The sequence below is a fragment of the Bos indicus x Bos taurus genome, chromosome 9 (genome assembly GCF_003369695.1).
Source record: "Bos indicus x Bos taurus breed Angus x Brahman F1 hybrid chromosome 9, Bos_hybrid_MaternalHap_v2.0, whole genome shotgun sequence".
In the NCBI taxonomy this organism is placed as follows: Eukaryota; Metazoa; Chordata; class Mammalia; order Artiodactyla; family Bovidae; genus Bos; species Bos indicus x Bos taurus.
Genome location: NC_040084.1, coordinates 22,232,293 through 22,250,932, shown reverse-complemented (window position 1 = coordinate 22,250,932; position 18,640 = coordinate 22,232,293).

Genomic DNA, 18,640 nt, shown 5'->3' with positions numbered 1-18,640 from the left:
AATAGAATCTACTTTCCATGAAGGATAGATTCCTGTCCATATGTTCACAGCTATTGCCCTACTGCCTAGAAGAGTTTCTGGCACTTAGTAGATGCTTACTAAGTACCTGTAGAAAGAATGATTAAATCCCTACTAGACTGTGATAACCTTTTTGAGAAAAGAATCTAAAAAAGAATGAACATATGCGTATGTATAACTGAATCACTTTACATACACCTGAAGCTACACGACATTGTAAATCAACCATACTCCAATAAAATTAAAATTTTAAAAATCCCTAACATGATATCCTTCCCACATTCAGTGATACAGAATTAACATATTTTATGCACTTTTAGAATTGTGCCCCCAGAGATGACAATAAAATATTTAGGGAGATGGACCAAGGTGGGATGTTTACCTGACTAGTTATTTCTGGGTTTCAGATTAGGTAATTTAGTCACGGAGGGCTTCAGCTCTGGATTCAAACTATTTTGGTTTGAATCCTAGTGCTGGTACTTACTAGTTGTAAAATCTCCAACCAGTTTGTGCTGGTTGTGCTCCAACTTATTTGTGCTGCAATTTCCTCCTCTGTGAAATGGGACGATAAGAGGAAGGTAGCTGTAAGTATCAGATGTATCTAAAGTGTTTGAAAGGTAGTTTTGCACACAGTAGACAAGAATAACACTTATTGTGTCTGCTTTTCTGTAAATGTCATTATCTCTTCCATCAACCATGTGTGTGGCTTCACACTGTGTGAAGCCACTCAGTCATGTCCGACTCTTTGCGACCCCATGAACTGTAACCTACCAGGCTCCTTTGTCCATGGGATTTTCCAGGCAAGAGTACTGGAGTGGGTTGCCATTTTCTTCTCCAGGGGATCTTCCAAACCCAGGGATCAAAGCCAGGTCTCCTGCATTGCAGGCAGACAATTTACCATCTGAGCCAGCAGGGAAGCCTTCCATCAACAGTGCTTTCAATTGACCATAAACACACAGTTACATTCGTGTTCTTGACTTAAATCTGAATTTATTAAAATATGTAGCAGCATGACCTTTATGAGAATCAGAAGGTACAATTTATGTGCGGAAAACAAAAAGGGAACAAGAAAAGCCCAGGTCATAACTATAACAACAATGAAATAAGAAGTATCATTTGTTGAATATTTTATTTTACATATGTCTATCCACCCTTCCAACTATCCACCCATCCATCTATCTACTCATCTATCTCTCTCTCTCTATGTTACTGTAATTTTACGGTCCTATCTAACTAACTAAGAAGTTAGTTGTTAATGGAAGTTTCTCATCTGAAACAAGAAAACACCAAACACACCTACAGTAATTACTTTGTGCCAGGTACCATTCTAAACACTTAGAGAAAATTTCTCATTTGTCAGTGCAAATACCCAAGCATTCACTTGTGACTTTAGAAATCCTATTTAAAAGTTTCATACTCAGAAACACACTTTCAACCATGGTTAATCTTAATGTTATTGTCCTTATTATTTGTTCTCAGTGATTCATATAAGGGTCCTATGACGATATGCATGTAACTCCTGCCTTCTGGAATTATGGCTTCTCTGGTGGCTCAGTGGTAAAGAATCTGCCTTCAATAAGGGAGATGTGGGTTAAATCCCTGGGTCAGGAAGATCCCCTGGAGAAGAAAATGGCTACCCACTCCAGTATTCTTGACTGGAGAATTCCTTGGACAGATGAGCTTCATAGGCTCTTGTGTCCATGGGGTCACAAAGAGTCGGACATGATTGAGTGACTAACAATTTCCTGCCTTCTGGAGTTAACATCTATAGTATTAATTAAAGAATAGTGCACACACCAATGCAGCCCAACTGCTCTAGTCAAGATATCTTTAAACTCTCCTACCTTCTGGGGCTATTTCATTGTGTATCATTTTATATCCAAGATGAAAGAGTCAACGTCTCCGAGAAATTTTTATAACTCACAGCTCTCCTTAGGGTTCCTAGTTGGCTGCTTCTCCACACCTACTTCCCTCTCACGTCCCTCTCAATGGGAACAAAGCTCCATTTTCTTCGAGGGGGTCCACCTGGGTCTCATTGGAAAAGAACCTGATGCTGGGAAAGATTGAAGGCAGGAGGAGAAGGGGCTGACAGAGGATGAGATGGTGGGATGGCATCATCAACTCAATGGACATAAGTTTGAGCAAACTCAGGGAGATGGTGAAGGGCAGAGAAGTCCGGTGTGCTGCAGTCCATGGGGTCACAAAGAGTCGGACATGACTGAGCGACTGAACATACACGATCTAGAAACTCCACTCTCTTCTTCATGCCCCTGGGGCGTTAATTTCACTGTTACTGGTAGCTGACTTGTGTTGATCGTCTGAGGAAGGGATGGTGTGGTGGGAGAAGATAGGGTAAAGAGAACACAATAGCAGTCATTTCAACACAGAACACAAAGCTACCTTAATTTCAGGCATCATTCTCCCTGGCACTTCTGAGCCATTTCCCACTGCTGAGAATTTCTCACTGCCTCCCTCCTGCCAGATCTTGAGTTTCCTCTTTCATGACCCTTCTTGCTTCTCTTTTTCTGTTTCTCAGGCTCTTTACTCATGTATTCACTCCTCTCTTTAAGGTTTTCCCCAGAAATACTGATAAGTTCTCCCCATCCCCCCAGGCAAATGACAAGGGGACCTTCCTCAACCAAGATAACCATCTCATTATGATGTTTTCATAAAAAGAACCTGGGTTGGGAAGATCTCCTGGAGGAGGGCACAACAACCCACTCATATTCTTGCCTGGAGAATCCCATGGACAGAGAAGCCTGGCGGACTATAGTTCATGGGATCGTAAAGATTTGGACATGACTGATCAACTAACACGTACATGACTAAGCGACTGATACTTCCATTCCACCCCCCAGATTGAAGTATGACATTACTCATGAGAGTTCCAGAAGTTCTGTGTAGAAGGGGCTCTGTGGATTTAGTCTAATTGAAAGGAAACTGAGAAAATCTGATTTGAAATTGTGCTTGCATAGCAAACAAACTCTTTTTGACTTAATTGCATATCAGCCAAAGTCCTGCAGAAATCAAAGTTCCACTCAAAGGGCTTAAAAGGAAGAGAATTTAATTAAGGGACTGTCTCAAGAGATGTGGGCAGGTTAGAGAAGCCAGCAAGGATCCTTGAGGACAGGAGCAGTGTGGCAGCATCTCACTCCCAGGGCTGAAGGAACTAGAGGAGGAAGTGGTATCTCTGTGCTCCTGCTGGGAAGAGTCAGGAAGAGCTGTTGTTTCAGGGGTTTCAGGCCCCAGAGATGTACCCTGATCTCTCCTTCCCCTTGCCCTCTGAGCTCTCGCAGATGTTTCCCTGGGGCTGAACCCAACCAGAAGTCAGGAAGGCAGGGGAGACTCCCTGGCGAAGGAGTCTGCAGGCCCCAAACAGGTCAGGTGGGATTGGGTGATGGTGAATCACCAAAACAGATTGGGTATTTATTTGGTATAATGTTGAAAACAGAAACTTAGCAAGGTGAAGGATGGCTGGACCACTGCTGGCCACTTCCTGGAAGGCAGAAGTAATGAGTCAAACTTTGTTTCACCTTCATATTGTCCCCCTCCTAATACCCTAGGAGCTGTTGTGGAGACAGAGGTTAGGCCTCCTCTCCCTCCCCAGTTCTGGGGAAAGATCTGAGTTTTGGGCACAGCACAGTGTAAGGGAAGTATTTGAGTGGTATTCACCCTGGTCTTGTGGCCAACTCCTTTGCACCACGGGTCAGCTGCAAACCCTCTGTATCATAAGAAATAGTAAAGCAATTTTTGAAGCATAAAACCAAGCTCCAACAGCCAATCCAGAAGTCAAGTTAGGCATTGGGAGAAGTTAGACACAATCAAGGATGTACACTTTTGAACTTTAAATTCCTTTTTATTGCCTCTAAACTCAAGCTCTCAACCAACCATGACAAGAGTTTACATTCCTCTCGGAAATCAGTGGGGCAAAAACAGATTACCAAAAGCTGGGGAAAAGGATGCGGTGTTGATTCTTTCCTCAGGGCTGAATACGAATTTGAGGGGATGGCTGTGGATCTTTGCAAAGAATGGAACTGCAGTATCCACCCCTAAGGACTGCCAGCCAACCTGGCCCACTGCCTGCTGCTCCTTCATCTGGTTGTGTCTGCAACTGCCAAGAGAGTGATGGAAGAATTTCTGGAAGAGACTTCGTTTCAACCCAACTCCCTAACTGGGTCAATGACCACCTCGACTCCAGAAGCAATCATAGCATGAGGGTATGGCTCTGACCGGCAAGTCTTCAGGGTTTACTGTGGAGTCAGGGAGTGACATGAAATGTGTAAGCACAGAATACTGTCCTTTGTAAAGTTAACTTTGACATGACCTGACAAGTAAAAGAGAGAGGTACCCTTGGATGTATTGGGTTGGCCAAAAATTTCACTTGGATTTTTCCATGGATGGCATGGCAAAACGCAAAGGAAGTTTTTGGCCAACCCAATATGTGTTGCCCAAGTTCCCCTTCACATTTTTTTTTTTCTTTCTGTCTAGGATAGCCTGCAAAAGAGGTCCTGAGCTGAGTGTTTTAAATTATTCACCTCAAACTAAACGTGGAAGATGCATGCTTAAATATCTCTAAACTAAAATTAAAAAAGAAAATATCTATTTTACAGAGAGAGAAAATTTGAGGAAACCACTGATTTGCTCAAAGACATACAGCTTGTACATGGGAGAGCTGAAAACCCAGTTTTGTGTGTGTGTGTGTTCAGCACCTTTGCACCTAACACGATGTATGAGTGCGCAGGGAGTTTCGAAGGAGGACAGTGAGATGGTATAAAGCATGGATGGTTAAAGCTGTTTCCAGAGTTCTGAATCTGTGATATTGTGATGGCTAAGAAATAGATATTTGGTCATTCAGATGACTGAAATGTATTTTTCATTATATTTGGTCTTCATCCATAGTTCGTGGTTTCCAGCTCCCCAAGTCCTCCATCCTAAGTGCTGAAAGTCATAAAGGTGTCTTTTGTTGTGAAAATGAGGCAACTTTTGGAAAGCACCTTCGGTCGGGGACTGGTTGCCAGGAGAACCAACAGCATGATTAGAGGATAGGAACTTCTAGTCCCACGACTGAAGCAACTTAGCAGCAGCAGCAGCGGCAGCATGGAGTTTGAATCAATTGCCAGCGGCCAGTAATTTAGTCAGGAGAAGGCAATGGCAAGCCACTCCAGTACTCTTGCCTAGAAAATCCCATGGACGTTGGAGCCTGGTAGGCTGAAGTCCATGGAGTCGCTAGGAGTCAGACACGACTGAGCGACTTCACTTTCACTTTTCACTTTCCTGCATTGGAGAAGGAAATGGCGACCCACTCCAGTGTTCTTGCCTGGAGAATCCCAGGGACGGGGGAGCCTGTTGGGCTGCTGTCTATGGGGTGGCACAGAGTCGGACACGACTGAAGCGACTTAGCAGCAGCAGTGGTTTAGTCAGATGTGCCTGTGTGAGAAAGCCTCCATAAAAAATCCAGTAGGACAGTTTGGAGAGCTTCTGGATTGCTAAGCGAACACATAGAGGTGCTGGGAGAATGTGCTCCTGATAGGGCCCAGGAAGCCTGGGGCCCTGTCCCTGTACTTGCTCTTTGCACTGAGCTTTCCAGGTGGTGCTAGTGGTAAAGAAAAGTGAAAGTCGCTCAGCTGTGTCTGAATCTTTGTGACCCCACAGACTATACAGTCCATGGCATTCTTCAGGCCAGAATTCTGGAGCGGGTAGCCTTTCCCTTCTCCAGAGGATCTTCCCAACCCAGGGATCGAACCCAGGTCTTCTGCATGGCAGGCAGATTCTTTACCAGCTGAGCCACCAGGGAGGCCCAGGGATACCAGGGTGGGTAGCCTATCCCTTCTCCAGCGGGTCTTCCTGACCCAGGAATCAAACTGGGGTCTCCTGAATTTCAGGCATATTCTTTACCAACTGAGCTCTCAGGGAAGCCCTAGTGGTTAAGAATCCCCGTGGTGGATTCATGTTGATGTATGGCCAAACCAATACAATATTGTAAAGTAAAAAAAAAAAAAAAAAGAATCCACCTGCCAATACAGGAGACTTAAGAGACTCCAGTTTGATCCCTGGGTTGGGAAGATCCCCTGGAGGAGGGCATGGCAACCCACTCCAGTATTCTTGCCTGGAAAATCCCACAGAGGGGCCTGGTGGGCTACAGTCTTTGGGGTTGCAAAGACTTGGACACGATCAAATTGCCAACATCTGCTGTATCATGGAAAAAGGAAGAGAGTTCCAGAAAAGCATCTATTTCTGCTTTATTGACTATGCCAAAGCCTTTGACTGTGTGGATCACAATAAACTGTGGAAAATTCTAAGAGAGATGGGAATACCAGACCACCTGATCTGCTTCTTGAGAAATTTGTATGCAGGTCAGGAAGCAACAGTTAGAACTGGACATGGAACAACAGACTGGTTCCATATAGGAAAAGGAGTCTGTCAAGGCTGTATATTGTCACCCTGCTTATTTAACTTCTATGCAGAGTACATCATGAGAAATGCTAGACTGGAAGAAGCACAAGCTGGAATCAAGATTGCCGGGAGAAATATCAATAACCTCAGATATGCAGATGACACCGCCCTTATGGCAGAAAGTGAGGAAGAACTAAAAAGCCTCTTGATGAAAGTGAAAGTGGAGAGGGAAAAAGTTGGCTTAAAGCTCAACATTCAGAAAATGAAGATCATGGCATCTGGTTCCATCACTTCATTGGAAATAGATGGGGAAACAGTGGAAACAGTGTCAGACTTTATTTTTCTCGGCTCCAAAATCACTACAGATGGTGACTGCAGCCATGAAATTAAAAGACACTTACTCCTTGGAAGGAAAGTTATGACCAACCTAGATAGCATATTCAAAAGCAGAGACATTACTTTGCCAACAAAGCTTCATCTAGTCAAGGCTATGGTTTTTCCTGTGGTCATGTATGGATGTGAGAGTTGGACTGTGAAGAAGGCTGAGCGCCGAAGAATTGATGCTTTTGAACTGTGGTGTTGGAGAAGACTCTAGAGAGTCCCTTGGACTGCAAGGAGATCCAACCAGTCCATTCTGAAGGAGATCAGCCCTGGGATTTCTTTGGAAGGAATGATGCTAAAGCTGAAACTCCAGTACTTTGGCCACCTCATGCAAAGAGTTGACTCATTGGAAAAGACTCTGATGCTGGAAGGGATTGGGGGCAGGAGGAGAAGGGGACGACAGAGGATGAGATGGCTGGATGGCATCACCGACTCAATGGACTTGAGTCTGGGTGAACTCCGGGAGTTGGTGATGGACAGGGAGGCCTGGCGTGCTGCGATTCATGGAGTCGCGAAGAGTCGGACACGACTGAGTGACTGATCTGATCTGATCTGAAAGCGACTTAGCACACTCGCATGCCCTCTGCATATCTTCCACCTGGGTCTTCCTGGGTTGTATCCTTTTATAATAAACTAGTAATCTAATAAGTAAAATGTTTCTCTGAGTTCTATGAGCCGCTCTAGCAAATTAATTGAACCTGAGGAGGGAAGTCTTAGGAACCTGTGATCTATGGCTAGTCAGTCAGAAATCCCAGTATCAGCCTGAGCTTGTGACTGGCATCTGGAGCGCATGTGTCTGTGTCTGTGGTTTTTCCTTTTTGTGGTGGGGGGTCATATGGAGGTCGGGGAAGTCTGGTAGGACAGAACCCTTGCCCTGTGGAATCTGATGCTGTCTCCAGGTAAATAGATACTAGAATGTGTTGAATTCTCAGCCCACCAGCTGGTATATAAGAATTACTTGGTGTTGTGTGGGAAGTCTCCCAGCCCCTCCCCTTGGAATTGGGTCCAGGATCCCCAGAAGAGAACTATCAGATCAGATCAGATCAGTCGCTCAGCTGTGTCCGACTCTTTGCGACCCCATGAATCGCAGCACGCCAGGCCTCCCTGTCCATCACCAACTCCCGGAGTTCACTCAGACTCAAGTCCATTGAGTCGGTGATGCCATCCATCCAGCCATCTCATCCTCTGTCGTCCCCTTCTCCTCCTGCCCCCAATCCCTCCCAGCATCAGAGTCTTTTCCAGTGAGTCAACTCTTCGCATGAGGTGGCCAAAGTACTGGATATACAAGGACAAATTCGATTAGCCACATCTCTCAGTTGGAAGTGACAGAAACCCAGTTCAATTTCTAGCTTACGCCAGGGAGCAGGGGGGGATGACTTAATTAACCTAAAAGTTCAAGGACTGGTGACTCCCAGCATAGAACCAAATACTTAAGTTTCCAGGAATCATTAATTTACCAATTCCCTCCCTCCCCTCCCAGCCCCGCCCCCCAGAGGGCAGGGAGGTGTTGGCTTTAATTTGCAGGCTGGTTGTGTCTATGTAATAGAGAAGAAGAGTCTCAACAGAATCAGATTTACATAATCCTACGGCTCACGACCTCAAACAAATAAATAAGGCTCTCTCCCTGACCATCCATGTCACTCTGTGAAAGACCTCCGGCTCAGCTTGGATCACGTGCCCATCCTGGACCAATCACAGTGTTTGAGGAGAATACAATAGTCTTATTGGCCAGCCTAAGTCAGGGGCTCGCTCCTAGTAAGCCAGGTAAGATCATACCATCAGCAGCCCCAACTGTTCCCCAAAGAGTTTCCAAAACAGAAGGAGGCAGGGCAGATTTTATTTTTTTTTAAGTAAGAAAATATTTTCTTTTCGTTTTTTAATTTTCTTTATTTCTGCCATATATCAAAATGAATCTGCCACAGGTATACATGTGTTCCCCATCCTGAACCCAGTCACAAAGATTACTAACTTGTTAACTAAATAAACAGGACAGTCGCTAGTTGTGGGAGGCTACATGAACAAGACAAGTTTATGAGAAAAGCTTATCTCATTAAGCAAGAGATACAATGTGTTAAAAATAGCTCCCTTGAGCAGCCGCTCACTGCTTGAACAAAAATAGAGAGATGTTTTCCTTATATTCAATATGTAGACCTATACTATGGAATAATGATCATTTCCTTCCCTGAAGCTTGTTTTTGTTTTGTTTTTTCCTAGTAGGGAAATCAGGAATCTCCATAGTGATTACTCTGAAACAACAATCAGTTTAGGAGTTAGAGCCATTACGACTCTTGTATAGGAGAAAGAGAGAGAGGAAATGTCTTTATCCAAAGTCAGTACCTGGTAGATTGAATGTAGGCAATCTTTAAATCAGAAACTCTTCCTGACTGAAATGCATCTGATATTTACCTCTGGACTATCTCAAGCTCACCATCCCTCCAGGACTGCTTTTCCAGGAGATCATCTTTCTCTGACTGGTCAGAGCTCAAGGAATCTTGGAGTAAGAACTTGAGATTAGTAGATGAACTAGACCAAGGGGTCTTTTCCCTTCTCTGTTCTCCTCCCCTCCTCCCTCCAGTCACCTCCAAAACTCAACTTCTAGACTGCTCATGCAGCATCTGTTTTGTGCTTTCCTCCATTAAAGAATTCTTCTTAGTTTGTTGTCCCACTTGTTTACATGTGCATCTTTTCCCATTTTTTTTTCAGCCCCACTCCCCATCATTGATAGGGGCTTCCCAGGTAGCTTAACAAAACAAAAAACCACTTGCCAATGTAGGAGACATAAAAGATGCAGATTCGATCCCTGGGTTGGGAAGAGTCCCTGAAGGAGAGCATGGCAACCCACTCCAGTATTCTTGCCTGGAGAATCCCATGGACAGAGGAGCCTGGCAGACTACAGTCCCTAGGGTCACAAAGAGTCAGACATGACTGAGGTGACTTAGCACGCACATCATTGACTAGAGGATGAGGCTCATACTTAATTTATTTTTGTATCTACAGCAGTTTTTACACTGCCTGGCTTATAGTAGGCATTCAGTAAATGTTGGTTGAGTGAATGAGAGCTTGATTGTTAGCTTGTAAAGTAGTGGTCTTGTGGTTTATTAAGGGATGGTGAGTATATATGACATTGAATCTCATACTTGATTTCATTGTGGAAAAGTAATAACAGTATCAAACGTTTAAGGAATGTAGTGAGATGTATAGCTTAAGATGAGTGTTAGGGTCCAGCAGACCCAGGTTCTACTACTGGCTGTTCTGGTTATTGTTTCTGCATAAGAGTCACCCCAACTCTAACCTAGCAGCCAGTAGTTCTCACTCAGAGTCTCATATATTTGCAGTCGATCTTGGGCTGCAGGTAACTAAAGGTCTGGCTGTGTTGGAAATTTATGTTTTTACTGAAATATAGTTAATTTACAATGTTGTGTTCATTTCAAGTATACAACAAAGTGATTCAGCCATATATGTGTATATATACATGTATTCTTTTTCAGATTCCCATTATAGGTTATTATAAGATATTGAGTATCAGTAGGCCCTTGTTGGTTATCTGTGTTATATTAGTAGTGTGTATATATTGGAGAAAGAAATGGAAACCCACTCAAGTATTCTTGCCTAGGAAATCCCACAGACAGAGGAGCCTAGCAGGCTACACAGTCCATGGGGTCTCAGAAGAGTTGGACACGACTTAGCAACTAAACAACAGATGTGTATATATAAATTCCAAACTCCTAATTTATCTCTATTCCTCCCCACATCCCCTTTGGTAACCATAAGTTTGTTTTCTATGTCTTTTGAGTCTGTGAATTTATTTCTGTTTTGTAAAGTAGTTCATTTGTATCATTTTTTAAGATTCTACATATAAGTGATTTATGATATTTGTCTTTCTCTGTCTTTGGTCCATCCATGTTGCTGCAAATGGTATTATTTCATTCTTTTCATGGCTGAGTAATATTTCATTATATATATATATATATATATATATATATATATATATATATATATCTCACATCTTCTTTATCCATTTATCTGTCAGTGGACATTTAGGTTGCTTCCATGTCTTGGCTATTGTAAATAGTTCTACTATGAACACTGGGGTGCATATATCTTTTTGAAATAGAGTTTTTGTCTTTTCCTTATATATGTCTAGGAGTGAGATTACAGGGTCATATGGTAACTAATTTTTAGTATTTTAAGTCACCTTCATACTGTTCTTTACAGTGGCTGCACCAATTTATTGGGTTGGCCAAGAAGTTCATCCAGGTTTCTCCATAAGACATTATAGAAAAACTTAAATGAAACTTCTGGCCAACCCAGTACATTCCCACAAACAGTGTAGGAGGGTTCCTTTTTCTCCATACCCTCTCCACATGCTGGGAAAGTAAGTGGTTCACTGAGTGCTGAGCTGACTACCAGAGTGCCTGTGTGTGGCCTGTCTTGCATAGAGGTCTCAGGATGGTCAGATTTCTTCCATGCCAGTTAGCTTCTACCAAAACAAGCATCACAAAAGAGCCAGGCAGAAGCTGCATGACCTGTTGGGACCTAGCCTCAGAAGTTACACAGTGTCACTTCCATGGATTCTGTTTCTTACAAGTGCATCACCAAGGCCAGTCCAGTTTCCAGGAAAGGAGACCTACCTCTCAATGGGAGAAATGTGAAAAAATTTGTGGACAGGTTTAAATCCAGTAACCTAACTCTTCCACTTATTGGAGTAGCCTGAAGGGAAATTAGTCATTTGGGTTTTTCCATCTATAAAATAAGATCCTTGTGAAGATTAAATAAGATGATGTATTCAAGATGCTTATCTCATAGTAAGCTTTCAAATGTTCCTGTATTATTGAGAGAGAATATATGGAGGAAACCCTTTAAAGTCAAGAAAGCAATATACAATAATTACAATACCCTGAAAATTGGAGAAAGACTGTTGCTCATATTTTTCTGTAAGAGTTCCTTGTGGGACGCCAAGGCCTCATGGGAGCATAATTTTAAACCCATTAAATTCTAACATTTTTATATGTACAGTCATTCCAGGTTCCAATCAACTGACTAAAGTTCCACATGTGAACTTCTGGAATCCATTTCATTTGTTTATAAATGAAAAATGGTCTCCACATATGTGCATGTATATCCATTTATTATGCTAAGAATATGCAACCTTGCGATCTGAAGAGATACAAGAAAAAAAGCAGAAAAAAAAGTCTATCATCAAATGATATGACTTTGCATTACACAAAATAGCAGAAAGAGACTGATGGTTGATCTTACTTTAACACAAAAGCAAGAACTTTAAAGACTAGCAGAGCCTTTGCCAAAATAACACACTGATTTAGTTCCCTCTTGGCTTTGAGCCTGTCGGATTGTCATCTCTTCTGTCTAGAAGGCCTTATTCCATTTCTCTGGCTGTAATCTATTCATTTATCACCTTCTTGGAAGCCAATGAACAAAAGAAACAGTTGCTTGTGGAACCTGGGGAGAGAAAATCTCTCTTTGCTGTTGCTAAGGGAGAGATCTTTGCTAGTGATCATCATCTTGTTTCTCTCCGTTAGATCATTCTCATCTTTCTCATCTTGGACAGGGAGGAATGTGCCCTTCACACTGGGTCTTCTAGCCTCCTTCCTATCTTTCTATTCTTCTACTGCTCCCTTGTAATACATTCCTGCATGACAGCCTCATTTGGTGCAGTGTCCTGGGCATGCAAAGATAGGAGGGAAAAACCCAGCTCCAAAAGTAATGACCTGGCATCTGTGAAGAAAGAAGGTAATACAATCCAGTCAGTGCTATTAATGTGGCCTAAATTAATTGATCAACAACCAGACTCTATTTTCAGCTCTCCTAGAACCATACCTTGTCTTTGCCATCTTCCCTGAATCCCCAAGTATTGTTTTCTCTTCCAGGCACACTGTTTCTTCCCTGGCCTAATGTTCCTCTTGGTGGACTGAAAAGCCACTCAGTTATTTGAGAGGCAAAACACTCTTCCTTCCTGCCCCTGCTTCCTAACAAAAAATTTCCTTCGGTAGGACCTTTCTTTCTCAGATATAGTTTGATTATCTGAGGGTATCCTGATGGATACATCTGTATTCAGTTCAGTTCAGCTCAGTTGCTCAGTCGTGTCCAACTCTTTGCAATGCAACCCCATGGACTGCAGCATGCCAGGCTTCCCTGTCCATCACCAACTCCCAGAGTTTGCCCAAATTCATGTCCATCAAGTTGGTGATGCTAGCCAAACCATCTCATCCTCTGCCATCCCCTTCTCCTCTCGACTTCAATCTTTCCCAGCATCAGGGTCTTTTCAAATGAGTCAGTTCTTTGCATCAGGTGGCCAAAGGATTGGAGTTTCAGCTTCAACATCAGTCCTGCCAATGAACACCCAGGACTGATCTCCTTTAGGATGGACTGGTTGGATTTCCTTGCTGTCCAGATCAGATCAGTCGCTCAGTTGTGTGCGACTCTTTGCGACCCCATGAATTGCAGCACGCCAGGCCTCCCTGTCCATCACCAACTCCCGGACTTCACTCAGACTCAAGTCCATCGAGTCAGTGATGCCATCCAGCCATCTCATCCTCTGTCGTCCCCTTCTCTTGTCCCCAATCCCCCCCAGTATCAGAGTCTTTTCCAATGAGTCAACTCTTTGCATGAGGTGGCCAAAGTACTGGAGTTGAGCTTTAGCATCATTCCTTCCAAAGAAATCCCAGGGCTGATCTTCAGAATGGACTGGTTGGATCTCCTTGCAGTCCAAGGGACTCTCTAGAGTCTTCTCCAACACCACAGTTCAAAAACATCAATTCTTCGGTGCTCAGCCTTCTTCACAGTCCAACTCTCACATCCATACATGACCACAGGAAAAACCATAGCCTTGACTAGACAAAGCTTTGTTGGCAAAGTAATGTCTCTGCTTTTGAATATGCTATCTAGGTTGGTCATAACTTTCCTTCCAAGGAGTAAGCATCTTTTAATTTCATGGCTGCAGTCACCATCTGTAGTGATTTTGGAGCCCAGAAAAATAAAGTCTGACACTGTTTCCCCATCTATTTCCCATGAAGTGATGGGACCGGATGCCATGATCTTCATTTTCTGAATGTTGAGATTTAAGCCAAGTTTTTCACTCTCCACTTTCACCTTCATCAAGAGGCTCTTTAGTTCTTCTTCACTTTCTGCCATAAGGGTGGTGTCATCTGCATATCTGAGATTATTGATATTTCTCTCTGCAACCTTGATTCCAGCTTGTGTTTCTTCCAGTCCAGCGTTTCTCATGATGTACTCTGCATAGAAGTTAAATAAGCAGGGTGACAATATACAGCCTTGACATACTCCTTTTCCTATTTGGAACCAGTCTGTTGTTCCATGTCCAGTTGTAATTGTTGCTTCCTGACCTGCATTCAGATTTCTCAAGAGGCAGGTCAGGTAGTCTGGTATTCCCATCTCTTTCAGAATTTTCCAGTTTGTTGTGATCCACACAGTCAAAGGCTTTGGCATAGTCAATCTGTATATCTCCAGCTTAAGGGACTGGGTACTGTTTTAGTGAGATGGTATGTTAACATGATTGGTTTATCTGATAAATCTGAGCCTCATTATTTGCAAAGTTGTTAGATGATGGACTCAGAAGAATTGAGACTCTAAATAGTACTACAGGATAGGACTGGAGATTGTGGACACTGATGACTTTAGAAAGAGGTTCTGCAAAGAGAGAAGGAATCACCGTGCACAATTTGGGATCTTGCAAAAGAACATCAGAGCAGGAATAGATCTTAGAAATCATAGAAGAAATGTGTCAATATGTGCCTTTCAGCTGGCCAGTGTCTCCAGTGTGTTTGCTTGTTTAATTGTGGTATATATATCTCATAAAATTCACCACCTTAACCATTTTTGACTGTACAGTTTAGTCATGTCAGCTATATTTAAATTGCTGTGCAACAGATTTCCAGAACATCTCATCCTAAAAAACTGAAACTCTGTATCTATTACTGTCAGATCCACCACCACCACCCCATTCCCAAATATTGCCTGGTAACCACCTTTCTACTTTCTATTTCTATGAATCTGACCACTCTTAAGTGGAATCATACAGTATTTGTCATTATGTGACTGGCTTATTTCACTTCACATAATGTCTTCAAGATTCACCCATGCTGTAGCATTTCTTGTGACAAGATTTCTAGTGACAAGACTTCTTTCCTTTTTAAGACTAAATAATATTCAATTGCATGTGTATGCCACATTTTGTTTATCTGTTCATCCATCAATGGATGTTAGTGTTGCTTCAACTTCTTGACTGTTGTAAACAGAGCTGATACATACATGGATGTGCAAACTTCTCTTTGAGACCCTGCTTTCAATTATTTTGGAATTCTTTTGGATCTATACCTAGATTTCTGGAGCATATAATAGTTCTATGTTAAATGTTTTAAGGAACCACTGCTGTTTTCCAGCTGCACCATTCTACAATCTCACCAACTGTGCACAAATGTTCCAATCTCTGCATATCTTCACCAACACGTTCTATTTTTTCAGTTGTAGCCATCCTAATATGTGTGAGGTGATATTTCATTGTAGTTTTGATATGCATTTCTCTAATGATTAGTGATATTGAGCAACTTTTATATTCTTGTTGGTCATTTGTATATTATCTTTGTAAAAATGTCTCTTCAAGTCCTTTGCTTATTTTTTAAAGAGTTATTTGTTGTTGTTATTATTGTCATTGAGTTATAAGAGTTCTTTATATTAATGCCTTATTAGATGTACTATTTGCAAATATTTTCTCCCATTCTCTAGACTGCCTTTTTAACTGTATCCTTTGATGCACAGGAGTTTTAAAGTTTGATGTAGTCCCATTTGTCTGTTTTTTATTTTGTTGCTTGTGTTTTTGATATCACATCCAAGAAATCATTGCCAAATACATTGTTAGGAAGACTTTCCCCTATGTTCCCAAATTCTTCTGGGAATTTTATAGTTTGGGGTAATACATTTATTTTTTATTTATTTATTTGGCTGTCAGGTGTTAGTTGCAGCAGGCTGGACCTTCGTTGCATCATGCGGGATCTCTCATTACAGCACTCGGGCTCTCTAGTTATGGCACGCAGGCTCAGTCGTTACAGCAGGTAGGCTCTCTAGTTGTGGTACATGGGTTCAGCTGCCCCATGGCATGTGGGATCTTAGTTCCCCGACTAGGAATCGAACCTGCATCCCCTGTGTTACAAGGCAGATTCTTAACCACTAGATCACTAGCGGAGTGCCCAGGGTATTACATTTAGGTCTTTAATCCATTTTGAATTTATTTTTGCCTATGGTGTAAGATGATGCTTCAACATCATTCTTTTGTATGTGGATATCCAGTTTTCCCTGCACCGTTTGTTGAAGAGACAGTTTCTCATTGAGGGTTCTTGGTATCTTTGTCAAAGATCATTTGACCATATGCAAGGACTTATTCCTGCCCTGCAGTTCATTTTTTAATTCACTGAGGTGTCTATCATGATTACGTGACTTCTTTGTTCAGTTCAGTCACTCAGTCATGTCCGACTCTTTGTGACCCCCATGGACTGCAGCATACCAGTCTTCCCTGTCCATCACCAATTCCTGGAACTTGCTCAAACTTATGTCCATTGAATCAGTGTTGCCATCCAACCATCTCATCTTCTGTCTTCTCCTCCTGCCTTCAATCTTGTATAGACTTCTTTGTATAGAGGCTAAATAGATGCCTGGCCTCTTGTGTCAGTCTACCCTGAGTAGAAGTGCTCTACTATTTACTAAGTGTGTGATGCTAGACAATTTACCTTGCCTGTGCCTCACTTCTTTATCTGTAAAATAGGGATAATGGTAGAGTACCTCCCTCAGGATGGGATTGTGAGAATTAAATAAAATAAAGCCTGTAAGAAAATGTCTGATACATAGAAACTACTCAATAAATCTTAGCTATTATTATGTCTTAAATTTGCTTCTCTCATAATTTTACTAGAACACATTCAACAGAGTTATAGTTCCCTAAGGATATTCAGATCATAGCAACGCCCTCAATTCTAGATACCAATACTATTCATGCCTCCTGTGCATTTTCATGATGCACCAACATTCAGGGGCTTTTTTTTTTTTGGTTCACTGTGTGGCATGTGGTATCTAGTTCCCCAACTAGGGATCAAACACATGCTCCCCCACAGTGGAAGTGTAGAGTCTTAACCACTGGATAGCCAGGGAAGTCCCTTTCTTTCATTATTTTTTTTATTTTTTGGTGTGCCACACAACATGTGGGATCTTAGTTCCCCAACCAAAGATCAAACCCACATCCCCCCTGCATTAAAAGCATGGAGTCTTAACCATTGGACTACCAGGGAACTCTCCATTTTTGTTTTTTTGTGAATTCCACAGGACCACTTTTCTTGCAGCCTTCTACCTGTCCCATACTTTCCCTGAATATAGGAAATAAAGAATGATCAATATTGGAAAAATATAAAAGAAGGTAAAGGTCTCTGTGGCTTCTTAAAGTTGGTGTTCAGTGTGTATTGATCCATGTGCCTAAAATAGATCTGAAAAGGATCAGAGACTTTTCTTCCTATTCTGTGTCCACTGTGAAGTGATGGAGGTGAGGTCCCAGGTGGGAGGGGTAGAGGGGAACCGAAGCCCTTTGGTACAGCTGAGCTTGAAATTGACAGGAAGCTGCCACAAAAATCTGCCTGGTGGTTAGGAAGCTGCACTGGCCACTTCCTTACCTCACTGATAACTGCTGCGTGAATATGGAGGGAACAAATTTAGGTTAAATGAATGTATTAACCGTGCTAGCAGCAAAACAAGTCAGAGCAAAGAGGAAAGTCACATAAATCTAAGCAAAGGTGAGAGTTAACACTGATTCCCTCCCGTGTGGTTTGGCACAGCTTGAGTTAACTGGGTCTCTCTACCTTCCATTCTTTTCAGATTAGTTCTTTCTGTTAGAACCAATGTGCTTTCCATTATCTTTTGATCTCGTTCCCTTTCCATATTGAAGATCTCTGAAAATCCAGAGGTATAAATGTTGTTTATAAAAAATTTTCTTGTCCCAATATCAATGTAAATTAACCAGCTGTGCCTTTGATATCACTGTCAGCTAATCTCAATATTAGAAAACTCAGTTTTAATTAAATTGATAGCTATCTTTGATTTACATTATTTCATCCCAGAAGTCAAAGTGTCAAAAGTGGATATTAAACATTAAGAAAAACTTTTTTTCTCATTATACTTAATACAGTACATATCAGTATGTGATTATCAAATATATTAGAAGGTTAATACTTTTTAAAATGGAAACGGAAATGGAAGCCCACTCCAGTATTCTTGCCTGGAAAATTCCAAGGACAGGGGAGCCTGGCAGGCTAAAGTCCATGGGGTTGCAAAGAGTCGGACATGACTGAGCGTACAGGACTCTTTTTTACAACCTTGGAACATAATGATTGCATTGTCAGAGAAAACGTTCGTGGATATTTTAAAAGACTCTAAATATAATTGAATATTGTTTTTGAAATGGGTAAAACTTCCGGATTATTCTAGAGACTAGCAAGGCAAGATGTTTTCTTCACTTTTCAAAAGTTTTTCTTATAGAAATAAAGAACGTATATCCTTTATGAGAACTTTGAGAAAGTCATGTTTAATATCCCATCTAAAGGGAGCTTTGGAGCTGGTTGGTTCCACAAATTCTTTGTTTTTTTCTTTCAATATTTGTTTATTTATTTGGTTACACTGGGCCTTAGTTTCGGCATGCAAACTCTTAGTTGCAGTATGTGGGATCTATTCCCTGACCAGGGATCGAACCTGTACCCACTGCCTTGGGAGTGCGGAGTCTCAGCCACTGGACCGCCAGGGAAGTCCCCACAAATTCTTTTAGTCATAATGTATG